Source organism: Trichechus manatus, unplaced genomic scaffold (assembly GCF_000243295.1).
Source record: "Trichechus manatus latirostris isolate Lorelei unplaced genomic scaffold, TriManLat1.0 scaffold00026, whole genome shotgun sequence".
Lineage (NCBI taxonomy): Eukaryota > Metazoa > Chordata > Mammalia > Sirenia > Trichechidae > Trichechus > Trichechus manatus.
The window spans coordinates 5,275,595-5,290,930 of record NW_004443962.1 but is presented as its reverse complement, the minus strand read 5'-3'; the positions used below and the strand labels follow the sequence as shown (position 1 = coordinate 5,290,930).

Here is a 15,336-nt window from a genome sequence, read left to right as displayed (position 1 = left end):
TTAAAGTTCCCCTACAATAGAGAGAACTTGTTTACAGTTCTTTTATGATTGGGATCCACCCAATTTCTGATAACTATAGTAAGCTTCCTGAAGCTATATGACCTTAGAGACTGGGGGCCAGGGAGGCTAGAATTTGCCCCACCCTCCTTATTTTTGACTCACGGTTGAAGACAAGATTAGGCCATTCCAATTCATTTACATATGTTTAAATTGATCTAGGCATTTTCAAAGGCTATCTACCCAGTAAATACCAAGGCTTTAGAAATCTTGTAAATGAATCCATCAATTCTTGATTAGCCTTTTTCTTTCCCTAGTCTTGTCCTATGTCTCCTTTTACCCACTCTGGAACTATTAGTCTTATTTAAGACAAAATTATTCTTTTTCCTTAAATAAAACATATTTCATATAATATCTACCTTAAGTTATTTAGAAAAGTTCTTCTTTTAAGATTGACTTATACATAAATTTTTACAATGTAGCTACTAAAAATCTAAATCATAAGACAGAAGACAGTTTTTCTTGAATGAGGAAAGAATGGAAGTTCTAAGACAGTCTTATAAAAAAACAGCGATTCTCAGCCATAGCCTCCAACCTGATACAAGACAGAAACTTAGACACAATTCTCTAGACCAGAAGCAAGCTCTCAGGACAAAACAAGACAGAAAGACCGCATAAACTCACTGAACAACACCACACAAAACAACCGTATGGGGATTCTAGTTTCTTAAAGTGTATATAGCAATTCTTGGTAAGATCGACTCAATTCAACAGAAATAACAGGTTTTATATAAAACTTACTAACTTGCTAGAGCATCAGATGGAAGAATATTTTTGTGACTCTTTATTGAGAAAATATATCATAAAACAGGTCAGGAGCTGCCACTTCTCCCTGCAAATTTGGCAAAACAGGGCACTATTTTCCAGATTTTCTCTGAGCCACAAAATGAGGAACGCCGTGGAGTTTGGACAGTGTTTCACTTAGACCAATGTGTACCTTTGTTGCACAAGAGTTTACTTGCGGGTGGCAGGCAGCCTAGTGCTATAGCCTGTCTTGTGACTCCCTTGTCTTGTCATGGGAGTCTTTAACACTCGTGATGAGTGCCGGGGACCACCCTATAATATTGGTCGACCTGTGCCCAAATTCTTGTGGCTTACAGTGGCTCAGAGCTCTCTGAAAATAAAAGTACCTCTTAAATGCTTCAAGCATCCAAATCTGGACCTAACCTGAACTTCACCAAGAGTTACTAGATATCACTCTTAAACAAACGATCAAGGAAAAATCTAAGAAAGAGTCTCCTTAATCAAACAAGCAGTTTTTCAAACAAATGTGCTGAACAAAACTTAAGAAAACATGAGAAAAAGAACAAAAAGAATGAGCAAAGTCTTGTTTTCTGAGCGTACTTGCTCTGTCGGTGTCAAAAGGACAAGGAGTACGAGTGCTTGGGTCCAGAAGATAGGACCTCTCTTTTTGCCAGCTTCTGCTCCATAGTCCAGGTCTCCTCAGAGTCAACTGGATTCATGGTTTTAGAGTCCCTCTTGCAGGGTGAAAACACCACAAAATTTAGTAAAGCAGAGAAAAAACAAAGGTTTTATTCAGCATATATTTGAACAGGCAAAAGTAGGAAAGGGACAATCACGCTGCCAGAGCCATGTCTGTCTGAGTCTCTGTTCCCAGTTCTTAAGGATGCATCTTAGCAGGCCACATTCTGGGATTCCTTGAACGTTCCCCATTCTCTGAAGACATTCACAGAACCTAATCAGATGCATCAGCTTAAGAGGTACCTGAGCCTTTTTTTGCCCTCAGCAGTCAATTCCTCCCGTTTCTTGGGACTCTCCTAAGGCCTTATCTAGGAATTACCCTGTTATTTACCAAATAACCTCAGATTCCTAATGCTCTCAACGGTCAATTTCTCCTGCTCCTTGAGACTCTTCTAAGGACTTACTTAGGCACTTACCAAACAACCCAGGTGTGCTCTGTGTTTCTTAGAGCCATCGTTTGGGTCCCAGTGGGGATCAGCTTTCAGAGCTGCTCCAAGGTCTCCAGGAGAAATCCCCTGGTGGCGCCAGATATCAGGGCCGGTCTGTTTTCCGATCCACCCACCTCAGCAGATGGCTCCTGGTTGGCTTGCCAGAAATGTTACTGGGTGGAAACCCCAGGTTCTTGCTCGGCATGACTTGTGTTGGCCAATAAACAAGAGACCAAAGTGGCGGAACAGGAAAGGCACCTTTATTTCATTGTACAAGGAAAAGGTGTCAGTCAGAGCTGCTGCTGCCAAGACTGTTCTCCAAGGGCGGGTAGGCAAGTTACTTTTAAAAGGGTTTACAAGTAGGGTGAGCCCTGGTGGTACAGTGGTTAAGAGCCACAGCGTGCTATGGCTGTCAACCCAACGGTCGGCAGTTTGAATCCACCAGCTGCTCCTTGGAAACCCTATGGAGCAGTTCTACTCTGTCCTGTAGGGTTGCTGTGAGTCAGAATCGATTCGATGGCAACAGGTTTGGTTTTTGGTTTTACAAGTAGGGAGTTCATACAAGTTATGTCAGCAACATTCTTAATCATACTATGCAGGCACGATGGGGTTTATGTATAACCTCCAAGCAAATGCAGGATTCAAATGGAGGCGGGCAGCCCAGCAAAGGAAATGATTTTCTGATACAACACCGTAGGGGAGGAAGCCAGGTAAAGAATACAGCACTGTGGGGGCTCTGTCTCAATAACACTTTTATGCATATATAGGGCTATAAGAAGATCAAGAAACCAATATGTGTGTATAATAATTTTATAACTATTAGTCCCACATTTGAGCTGGATCATGTCACTTAATAAAAAAAATTTTTTTTCAGTCTTGTATAAAGTTTTCTTTGGCCATATTTTTTATCATATTGCTTTGGCTTATAGTTTTAATAACTATATTATTCAACAATATCACTAAATGTTCATGTTGTAAATAACATTAACTATAATGTATAGGATTAGACTTCTGATAATTGTGGCATTCAGACATCAGGCAAGTCTTCATATAGTACACAATTATAAAAACTGGACAAAATTATTAAGAATAGCTATTTGAAGAAACTGAAAAATGATCAAAAGTGGCAGAAACTAGAGAAGAGTTAACTCTTGAAAGACTGTTACTATATTGCCAGTTTGTGAATTTTTTGCCTAGGAGTGCTCAACCCCCTCAACTCTGGCTGTGAAAAACCACAGCCTCACCAGCTCAATCTGGCAGATGACAAAGTGTAAAGTAGCAGAGCAGCTGGAAACTTAAGGGAGAAATTCTGCAATGAGGAAGTCATGGAAGGGCTGAGATTGAAAATCTTGAGTACAAACTCTGCCTAAATCCCTAGCTGACCATACCGCAAATGCACACAGGAGCCCCAGGAAGCCAAGCAAAAAGGCAAGCAGAAAGTGGGGGTGAGAGTGGGGGTGGGGGGCTGCGCTTGAAAGGCAGAACTGATCCTGATAAGATTTGTGAGCTTGCTGCACGTTAGACTGAGTTTGTTCTCCAATCCACACACAGCTCAGGTGGCAGGAATTGAAAGCATTACTGGTTTGAAACATCAGAGGAACAAACTTGGGACTAGCAGAACAAAGGGAAATTTCTGGGATGTGCCCAGTTAACAATATATACCTTTCAGCTCTAAAACCACCCATCTTTGCCCTGCTTTGTGCTGCTGGAGCTGGACCATGTAAGCATTTCTCCTTTGCCAGCCGGTGCGTTGTTGGGCTTTGTCAGCAGAGGAAGGGGCTTCTCTCTTCCTGGGTCTTGTGTACTTGTTTTTCCTCCTATGGTGTGGTTGCCAGAATTGCAGCATGTCTAGTCATGCTTCCTGTCTAGTGAGTTTGTTTGGCATCTCAGTGGACCACTTCCTGTGAACACTGTTGGACCACCAGCAACAAGGGAACTTTTCTGCCACTCAGCAGACTACTTCCTGTGTTCCGGTTCTGGCCTGTTAGCATTCTCCAGGAAGCTTCTTAACCACCTGTGAATCAAGTCCACGCTACCTATATCCTCTAGTGTGTTTCTTGGCCACTCAGCCAGCTGCTCCTATAAACCAGCTTGAGCCCACACCCTCTGGCAAGTTTCTTCAACTCTGGCATACTGATATTCCTCTGGGAGTCTCACACTCTCCAATGAGGTCTGAATCTCAGCCTTGGGGAGGAGTTGCTCTTTCAAGTTTTTTGCTCCTTCCGTGATTAAGCATTAAGGCTGCTAACCAACAGGTCACCAGCTCAAATCCACCAGCTGCTCCTTGGAAACCCTATGGGGGACAGTTCTACTTGGTTCTATAGGGTTGCTATGAGTAAGCATCTGCTCAACGGCAACAGGTTTGGTTTGGTGGTTTTTATGTACTACCTCAGTCCTAGAGGTAGTAACTGCATCCTGCAGTGGCTACTTCTGTATTCCATCATGTCCTCTTTTACTTCTTTAAATAGTTAAATATCATTTTTTAGTTAATAATTCTTTATATTAAAATTTCCTGGTTCACTACAAAACATACGACCATCTGGCACACAGTAAAACATTACTAAATATGTGAAGAGGCAGGAAAATGTGACTGATAATCAAGAGAAAAAATGAACAACAGAAACAGAACAACAAATGATTAAAATGTTGAAGTTAGAAGACGAGGACTTAAAAGAAAACTATGATAAGTAAGATAAATAGAAGAAAAATGAATGTCATGGATTGAATTGTGTCCCTCCAAAATATCTGTCAACTTGGCTAGCCCATGATTCCCAGTATTGTACGATTGTGTAAACTGATGTGATTTCCTTGTGTATTGAAAACTCTATCACCGTGATGAGGTTATATGTGATGAGGTTTACAAGAGTAGATAGTGTCTTAAATACAATCTCTTCTGAGACATAAAAGAGAGAAGCGAGCAGAGACACATGGGAACCTCACACCACCAAGAAAGCAGTGCCAGGAACAGAGCGGGTCCTTTGGACCCGAGGTTCCCGGGCTGAGATGCTCCCAGACCAAGGGAAGACTGATGCATCACAAGGACCTTCCTCCAGAGCCGACAGAGAGAGAGGGCCTTCTCCTGGAGCTGATGCCCTGAATTTGGACTTGTAGCCTACTGGACTGTGGGAGAATAAACTTCTCTTTGTTAAAGCCGTCCACTTGTGGTATTTCTGTTAGAGCAATACTAGATGACTAAGACAAGGAACAAAATGGATGAAAAGGTGAAGACTTTCAACAGATAACTAGAATCTATAAAAAGAATTTATAAAAATGATTAAAATTCTAAAACTGGAAATACAATATTTAAAATCAACTCATTGGATAGGTTTGACAGCAGATTGAAGATGGTAGAAGATAGAGTTAGTAAACTACAAGACTGGTCAATAAAAAATATTTAAATGGAAGTACCAAGAGAAAAAGATATACAAAGTGGCAGACACGGTCAAATAATCCAAATGTAATTGGAGTCCCAGAAAAGAGGAGATAGAAATTGGAGCAAAAGCAGTATTTGAAGAAGTAATGGCTGAGGATTTTTCCAAATTGATGAAGGAAAGACATTAACCCACAAATTAATGAAACCCAAGTCAGATAAATAGAAAACCATGCTAGGGTGCAAAGTAGTCAAACTGCTGAAAACCAAAGACGAGGAGAAAATATTTAGCTAGAGCTTTCTTGCTGTGCAGCTCCCTCCTCTGGGACTCTTCCCTGTAAACTCTGGCAGCTTTTGCCTTCCCAGACACCCAGCTTCTTCCCCAACTCAGTGAGACCACCAGCCTCCTCCTGGCTTCTCTGATCCTGGAAACTCATCCCAGGCTGTACTGGGTGTTAGGCAGATCACTCCGTTTACTTCCCCACTCTCAGGTATCACTTTTCTTTGTCTGATGTCCAAATGTCTTGAAAACTGTTGTTTTATACATTTTATCTGGGTTTTTTTTTGGGGGGGCGGGTAGGGAAGGCCAGGGTATGAGTCCAGTCCCTGTTATTCCATTTTGGCTTAAGGTAGAAATCTCAAAAGATTGACTTTTAAACTGAGGAAATGTGCCAATCTGAAGTTAACATGAAAGCTCAATAGTAACTGCAGCAATTATTTAGAACCAAGAAAAGATTTTGTTTGAAAAGGGGTATTTTATCACTGAAATTGCTTAGAATTTGCTGGTGCATGGGAATAATTAAAAGCAGACCACTTTGTAGTTGGTTTTATTATTGTTTCTGTCTTCTCTATAGTCAAGACACACCCTTATTGCCTACACCTGGCTCACAAGGCACCTAGCACCATACCCTTGGTATTCTATTACATTAATCTCAACTGTTGTCGTTAGGTGCCCTGGAGTTGATTTCAACTCATAGCTACGCCCTGTGACAGAGCAGAACTGCCCCATAGGGTTTTCTTGGCTGTAATCTTTACCTAAGCAGATCGCGCCAGGTGTTTCTCATGCAGAGCCAAACCATTTGAGCCATCAGCGCTCCTCCCATTTCTACTTTATTTGAAATATGTCCAAAACTGAATTCATCTTCCCCCATAAATCTGTTATTATTATATTTTCTACCTGTCAGGATGTTGGTTTATAATTATTTGTCTGTCTCTTTCCCCACAATTTGGCTGAGATACTGCAAGACTACCTCAGTTCACATTCAAAAAATGTTTGTTTAATGTATAGTGCTTCAACATATAACGCATTTAGCTATACGCTGGCGGAAGTCACTTTCCTCTCTCATTAAAAAGATTTACTGCACCGATTTCCTAAACACTGTGGGCCTGTCCATATTTGGTGTTCGGGCTACAACAAGACCAGACCCTGCCCTCCTTGGGAAGTACGCACAGTTTAGGTGGGGTGGGGCACCAATAAAGAAACAAATTACAAACGCAAGATCAACATTGGGGAAACCAAAGAGAATCCTGGGCCGGGCCTGAAAATACAATCCAAAGCAAGAACGTGCTCTTTTGCTTTTCGCAAAAGGGATTAGTGGAGGGAGGGGCCATATAATGGCTGTAGATTGACTTGGCCCTTTTTGGGTAAAAACTTAAAGGAGGGGCTAAACGGAAATCTAAAAACAGCTTTGAAGAGCCACTGCGGTGCCTATAGCACGGTTTCTACAATTCCTTGCGCCGCCGGCAGGCTGCGCGCTGTGGGGACCGGGATGAGTCCGTCCGTGGGCAGCGCCAAGAGCGCTATCCCGGTGCCCAGAGTCGGCGAAGCGCGCACCGCCGGAAGCGGAGGGACGGCGAAGCCCCGCCCCCAGCGCCGGGCCTGTCGCTCGCCTTCTCCTCCGCCCACTGCACAAGGCGCGGGCGGGGCTGCGGGCGGGGCTGCGGGCGGAAGGGCACGGAAGAAGGTGACGCTATAAGTGCGCGTCGGCGTCGCGGCCGCGGCTCCAAAGGAAGCTCGGCGGCCGCGGCCGCTGTGAGCAGGCCGGACACCCCGTCGCTGGCGGGGCTTCCCCGAGAGCTGGCGAAGGCGGGGCCGGAGTTGGAGCTGCCGCAGTGTCTGGTCTGGCGGCGGGGCAGTGGCCGGGAGCGAGGGATGTAGGTAAGCGGGAGCCGGACGTCAAATCGGCCGAATGGCTTACGGACCGAGCGACTGACCGGGCTGGCCGGCCATTCCCGCGCCGGTGCCCGCCAGCTCAGCACCCTAGCCCGGAGACCTCTAGCACTGCCCTCTCCCCACGGAGCGGAGGCAGCAGATTTCTCTCGGTGCACTGACGTGCCGTTTGGGGGACGGGGAGGGAGCTCGTCCCGAGGGACCGCTGCCCTCCCCTCTTTCTCTCCAGTCCAGCTCTACGACACAGGGACAGAGGAAGCTAGCGCCCCCCAGGCGCTCCTCCAGAAGCCGGGGAAATCTGTGAGAGGAAGCTTTAGAGTTAGAGGTCCTCCAGCTCCTGCCGTCTTGAAAGTCAAGGGTTTTTGTTTGTTCGGACACTTCTTCCTTCCTGCTTTTGGTTCTTTCCCCCGTACTCCTGGGACCCTTTTCTAGCGAAAAGGTATGGCACAGTTGAGCATCAGGGTGATTCTTGAGCCCGTTCTTGCTTTTCTGTCTATGTTAGGCAGTATCAACCTCCATTCCACCGTATATTCTCCCCCCACCCCCACTTGGGGGATGGTGCTGAGGGGATGTGGAAGATGAGAAGAGTTTTGCATTTAGAGTCGAAGAACTGAATTCCAGCCTGCCATTTGCTAGTGGTTTAATCGCACTCTAGACACTTTTACCTTCTTAACTGCTTGAAAAGTGGTTACTTTGTATAGGCTTTCCTATACCTACATGTGTTGGTTGGGAGAGTTAAGTGAAATGAAGAACGCAGAATGTTAGTCATGAAATGTTTGGGGAATCTAGTTAAAGTAGGTTTAAGAGCATCCAGGACACTCAGTGATAGGTTCCAAATTTTGTTTTTTTTTTGCCTCTTGCCCAGAACAATTAGGCTTGGCGTGGAGAAGGGTGCCAGAAGAGATGCCAGGATCTTGTGTGGTCAGAAAGCTAGCTGCAGTCTGTGCTTTGGGGTGAGCAGTATCAGGAGGAAACTAGACTCTCCCAGTCACCCACACGTCTCGTGCTTATTCATCAAGCATTATTGGTATATGAGAGATGACCCAAATCAGATATTTGTCCATTACACAAGATAGGTTTTACCCAGCTCGGCTTTCAAGGAGAAAAGCTGGGAGGTGCTTCATTTAAACCTTGACCCACTTTTCGAAGGAATCCTCTGCACCTGTATCTGAGGACCCCTCACTTTGCTTCTGAAACACTTCCTGTTCACTGAAAGTGTACAGAGAATAAATGCAAGAACTTGAATCTTTGGAGTGACTGAATGTTATAGTTGTAAGTTAATTGAAGGAGACATCCATCTATATTGGAGAAAAAAGAATATTCAGCATTCTGTAGTTTGTTGTTAGTTACGGTTGAGTCGATTCCAACTCCAGGCCACCCCATGTGTTGAATGGACACCAAGTGAGAGATGCATTTCAGGAGGAGGGAAAGGAGATGCCTGCTGTGACTTGAGTGAGTAGCACCTGCGCTGGCAGTTACTCGGTCAGACAAATTAAAGATGCCTTCCTTCTCTTAATAGAGGATGATGGTGGCTGCTGTGCAGTATACAACTAAGTGTAATCTCAGCTCCTTGGACCCAAAATTGTCGATTTGGTATTGTAAGTCACGGATATGGAAGGGACCTTGAGGATCATAAAACCCCGTATGCCTGGACTCAGTGGGTCTGAAGTGGGAACTCGGTATTTGTGTGTTCTAAAAAGCTTCTCAGGTGATACTCCTGGTTTGAGAACACAGATGTAGATTAGGTTTCACGTTTTAGTTTATAAACAGGCTCAGAGAGATGAGATGTCATACCCAACGAGTTTGCTGCCTTCTTTAGCTTCTTTTCCTTTCCTTAACAAATAGCCTTATTTGAATCAATAGTATTGTTTCAGGTTTTGTAATGCCTTGAGATCATAAGGAAAAAAGAAAGTTCTATAAGTCAGTAGCTCTGTGTAATTCTGTTTTTATTGTTTTCTATGCAGTTAGACTTTTTAATGCCCTTTGGTGAAAGTAGTAGATATTACATTAAAATATCTCACTAAACGTTGCTTAGGCTTGCTTGTTGGCGGAATTATATAAAGACTTTTATTACTTTGTAGACAAGTTTTTGGATCGACTTTTATGCCAGACCTTAAAAAACAATGGAAAAATTCCAATTTAAGACTATTTTGGTTTTGTTTTGGCTTGTCATAAACTCCACGCACCATACATAGGCGTTTTCCCCTCTCCATCCTGATGTGCGTGACCACTTACTTTGTATCACTAGCTGGTTTCCTACCATGCAGCTCAGTTTGAGAACTTCTGGGCGCTGTTTCTCTAATTGCCTTATGAACATCTAATTTAACTAGAATCTCTCAGCATTTGCTGTAAGCATGACCTTTAATTTTTAGCCCCCTTTTCTTTTCTCGGTTAAATTGTACTACGCCACTGATTGGAAGAGTTTGGTAGATACCTAGAAAGGATCAACTGATAAGGTGGTAACAGTGCTTCCCATGCATTTTTCTTGTTATATTGAAACGTTTGTGGCTGCCTGTTTGTATAGAGTTTTCAGAATTATTAAGGTAAGTAGGCCATCAGACAGAGTTGAACATTGTCTTTAGGGAAATATTTTCATTCTCAAATTATTCTTCAAGGGCCTTCCCCATTGCTTTAGCACTTCCCACTCTGTGTTAGTAGTAGAGCCAGAAATGGACTCTAAAGGAGGAGGTTGAATTATTTTCTCTCTAAAAATGACCCTGTTGATAGCCTGTTAACTACCTGCAACCAAATAACAAAAAAGGGCATTGTAAATTCACTAACTAAAAAAGCCACGCTAACAGGGAGGTAGTCTGTGCTTTCAGAGTCTGGAGAGACATCTCTCTGGTCTGTGTCCAAGAAGAAAATCCAAGGAGTTGGGTTTCTAAATTTTTTACTTTTTGCATCTGAAATATTTTAATTCTGAAGTTTTAAAAATTGTTTTTGAATTTCAGGTTTTGACAGAGCAAACTTTATTCTTTAAATTGTGGTTTAGGTGAAAGTTTACAGCTCAAGGTAGTTTCTCATACAAAAATTTATACGTACATTGTTCTGTGACCCTAGTTGCTATCCCTATAATGTGACCGCACATTCCTGCCTCCCACCCCAGATTTCCTGTGTCCATTCAACCAGCCCCTGACCCTTTCTGCCTTCTCATCTTGCCTCTGGACAGGAACTGACCATTTAGTCTCATGTATCTACTTGAACTTAGAAGCACAGTCTTCACGAGTATCGTTTTATGTCTTATAGTCCAGTCTGTTCATTGTCTGAAGAGTTGGCTTTGGGAACGGTTTTAGTTCTAGGTTAACAGGAAGTCTGGGGTCCATGTCTTCCAGGGTTCCTTCAGTCTCAGTCAGACCATTAAGTCTGGTCTTTTTACTAGAATTTAATTTCTGCACCCCACTTTTCTTCTGCTTCGTCAGGGACTCTCTCGTGTTCTCTGTCAGGGTGGTCATTGGTGGTAGCCGGGCACCATCTAGTTCTTCTGGTCAGAGCAAACTTTTTAAGTAGAGGTATTTAGGAAGAATAGGTATGAATCCAGGGTCACAATTTCAGTCTACACTGGTATTACAGATTTAATGTTGAAACAGATGCAGAGGTGAGGGATGAGGGGGAATAACAACTTGAAGACCCAGTGAAAAGTGGAGTCCAGAAGTCACTTGCTGTTCCTTGAGGCAGTCTTCTGTTTGTGTAAGGAACTACAAGGACCAAAATTGGACACTGTCTGGCTGAACATGATGAAAGTATCACCAGTAAGTAACACAAATGTGCAAGTCTACTATCTCAGTCTTAATCTTTTCTCTGGTTCCTTCACGCCCTCTGATGCCAATTAAAAAAACCAGTTGTTGATTCTGACTCATGGTGACCCCATGTGTGTCAGAGTAGTACTGTGCTCCATAGGATTTACTTTTCTTTTTAAAAATAATTTATTTTATTTTTGTTGTTGAAAACATACACAGCAAAACATAGACCAATTCAACAATTTCTACATATACAATTCAGTAGCATTGAGTACATTCTTCAAGGTTGTACAGCCATTCTCACCCTCCTTTTCTGAATTGTTCGTCCACCATTAACATATACTCACTGCCTCCTAAGCTTCCTATGTAACCTTTCAAGATACTGTTGTCAGTTTGATCCTGTATAGATAGATCTTAAAAGAGCATGATGTTCAAGGCACACATTCTTTACTTGTTAAGCTAAACTATTGTTTAGTTTTAAGAAGACTTCAGGAGATTTTTTGTTTTAAGGTTTAAGGATTATCTCAGGGCAGTAGTTTCAGGTGTTCATCCAGCCTCTGTGGCTCTAGAAAGTCTGGATTCCATGAGAATTTGAAATTCTGTTCTGCATTTTACCCCTCTTGATCAGGATACTTCTATAGACTATTTGATCAAAATGTTCAGTAGTGGTAGCCGGGCACCCTCCAGTTCTACTGGTCTCATGACAAAGGAGCAGTTGTTCATGGAAGCAGTTAGCCTCATATTCCATTTCCTGCTTCTGTTCTTGATTCTCCTTCTCCCTCTGTTGCTCCAGGTGAATAGAAAGCCATTGTACCTTGGATGGCTGCTTGCAAGCTTTTAAGACCCCAGACACTGCACAACAACTAGGAGGTAGAACAGAGGCACTAAACACGATATTAAAGCAGTTAACTTGGCTGTCCCATGAAGCCATGACCCTAAACCTCCAAACCAAGAAACCAAATCCCATGAGGTATTTGGTTGTACACAAGCAGCCTCAGCAGCTGCCCGTTTTTGTTGTTATTGTTTTAATAATATATATCATACAACATTTGCCAGTTAAATTTTTTACACGTGTACAATTTATTGACATCAGTTACCGTAATCGGCTGTGCAGCTATTATCCTTAATCATTGTGAATTTCCCATCACTATAAACATAAACTCAGTGTTTCACAAGCAGTAACTCCTCCTTTCCCCCTCCTCCCATCCCTAGTAACCGCTGATAAACTTTGGTCTCTATACGTTTGCCTGTTCTTATCGTTTTATATAAGTGAAGTTATATAATATTTGTCTTTTTGTGGTTGACTTATTTCACTCAACATAATGTCTTCAAGCTCCATCCATGTGGTAGCATGTATTAAGACTTCATTTCTCTGCTGGCTCAGAAGTATTCCATTGTATGTACATACCACATTTTATTTATCCATTCATCCATTGATAGGCATTTAGGTTGTTTCCACCTTTCGGCTATTGTGAATAATGCCGCAGTGAACACTGGCACACATATGCCTGTATGGCTGCTTTTAAGTCCCTTGGGTATATTCCTAGCAGTGGAATTGCTGGGTCATATAGTAGTTCTATTTTTAGTTTTTTTGATGAACCACCAGGGTGTTTTCCACAACGGTTGTACCATTTTGTATTCCCACCAGCAATGGCTAAGGGTTCTAATTTCCCCACATCCTTGCCAACATTTGTTCTTTTCTGTGTTTTTTTTAAATTAGCCATCCTAGTGGGAGTGAAATGGTGTCCCGTTGTGGTTTTGATTTGCATCTTCCGATGGCTGAAGACTCCGTAGAGATTTCAATGGCTAACTTTCGGAAGTAGATCACCAGGTCTTTCTTCTCTGACACCCCTGGGTAAACTCAGACCTCCAGCCTTTCTGTTAATGTGTTTATTGTTAGTACCACCATGATGCCAGTAGGCAGTATTTATTTTTAAATCTTATTTCCTACTACAAACCATTCATTCTGTCTCCTTTTTCTGGGTGGTTAGCCTTGCCCAACACAACAGCTATTCTCATCAGTATCTTATTACCTCTAGGATAAAGAACTTTTTTATAGTGATGCTTGACTTAACGTGTATACTGGTTGCCCTGTAAACTATGACCCAAATATTGGGCCCTTTAAGGACTGGTTATGCTAGGGGCTATCCTATGGTCAGTGAGTATCTAGTAAGAGTTGAAAGCTCATTTCTCTTTCCCTTTGGTGTGTTTTATCTTTAAAGGAATGTTGGTATTTGGTGAACAGGAATACAACAGCATGGGCAGGAGTACAGGGGCAGATATGTAGAGGGACCACATGTGGAGGTTGCTTTTAATTTTAATCAATCTTCCTGTTTAACATTCAGCAGGGCTTCTTATTTGCTGCCAGCACAGATGTCTGTGTCAGCAGGTCATTCTCACAGAAATGACCACTATGCTGGCATCTAGTATGAGTCTGACTATGAATTAAATAAAGATGTTTTACTTATCTCCCAAATGACTGAAACCTCCCCACTTGATTCCTCTTTCCCACAAAGATTTCATTTTCAGCAGAAGTCTTGGCCTCCTGTTTCACAGACCAAATAGAAGCCACCAGATTTAAGTAGAATAGATGACTCTTCTGTCTAAGGTCAGTCCTTTTCACTTGTGCTCTAGGTCTTTTCTCTTTCCCTCTTCTTAGGGACTTTAGATGGTAGTTATTTCTTCTTCTTCTTTTTTTTCTTTTTAAATCTTCAACTCTTCCTGGCTATGGAATCTTTTTCCATCCACATTTTCCCCCACTATTTAATATCCAGAAGCCCTGGTGGGGCAGTGGTTAAGAGTTACAGCTGCTAACCAAGAGGTTGGCAGTTCAAATCCACCAGCTGCTGCTTGGAAGTCCTGTGGGGCAGTTCTACTCTGTCTTGTAGGGTTGCTGTGAGTTGGAATCGACTCGATGGCAATGCGTTTGCTTTTTGTTTTTATTTAATTTCTATCCATATTTTCATTTTTTAAAAATCAGTAACATATACACATAGTTTACAGTCCATTTTATAAGATTTATTAAAAACAAAAATAAAACAAAAATGCTGATCTCCTGCCACAGTTTCCTTTTAGGGATAACCACTTCGAACTTTTTTAGCTGTAATTATTTTGGCATTTAGCTCTGTGTCACATCATCTATTGATTATGGCTCCAGTTATGGAAAATGAGACGTTAACTCTCATTTACAACCCTTCTCCCATATACATTTATAGCTTTCCTTCCCTTGAATTCTCCCAGTATACTTCCATTGTGATTTTGAATAGATCGATATTTAGTGTTAACATTTTTATGACTGTATACTATTCAAAGCTAAGACATACTAGCTTTTTATTCCATGCTTTTTCATAACATGATTATACCATGATTACATTTATTAAAAAATATTACTTTTCCTTCTGTATAACTTTTTCCTTTTTTTGGAGGTCATTATTGTATAGTAATTTTGTTAAAACCGTTTCTAAGTTCCTATTATCATCCAACTGTGATTCTTGGCCCTTTGACTAAATCTCCCTTCAGTATATTCTGATGTATCAAATATTCTATCAGTTTCAACTGCTTGGCTACATTTCTTCCAGCGCCTCTGTACAATACCTAGATTGATTGTTGACATCCTGAAATCTTCATCATCATCCAGAAGAGATTCCCTTTGCCTTTCTCCCGTGTTGAATCTCCTGTTTTATCCTTATCGCTGTCTTGGTTTATTACTGTTTTGGTGAAGCATGTCCTCCAGCTGTTTCCTCCATAATGTTGCATGGGAAATACATTTTTTTGAGATCTTGCATTTCTGAGAACCTCTTAATTTTTCCTTCATACTTTAATGTTAGTTTGCCTTGAGATAATTTTCCCATAGAATTTTATAGCTTCCATTGTGTGCTGTTGACAAGGTTGAGGCTTTTCTGATTGTTGATCCTTTATTGTATGATCTGCTGTTTCTATCTTGGAACTTGTAGTATGTGCTGTTTGTCCAGGTTAGGCTAAAATTTTGTGATAATGAGCCGTCGTGGAGGTCTATTTTCATGTGTTATGCTGGTCATTGAGTGTGAGCTCTTTCAGTATGGAAATTTTTACCCTTTAACTCTTGGAATTTTT

At 42.0% G+C, this 15,336-nt stretch overlaps 1 protein-coding gene across 4 annotated transcripts in view; it reads left to right on the top strand.

The window, feature by feature from the left end:
- The first annotated feature begins 7,328 nt into the window (after window positions 1–7,328).
- Window positions 7,329–15,336, top strand: part of SENP5 (SUMO specific peptidase 5) — a 52,144-nt gene continuing 44,136 nt past the window's right edge. For 2 of the 4 annotated variants that reach the window (XR_002823611.1, XM_023728743.1), the window contains exon 1: window positions 7,374–7,495. The gene's annotated coding sequence lies outside the window, so the exon portion shown is untranslated. Of the gene's footprint in view, window positions 7,496–10,885; window positions 11,257–15,336 lie in introns of those variants that run through there. The other 2 variants (XM_004373584.3, XM_023728742.1) reach the window with 2 other exon arrangements.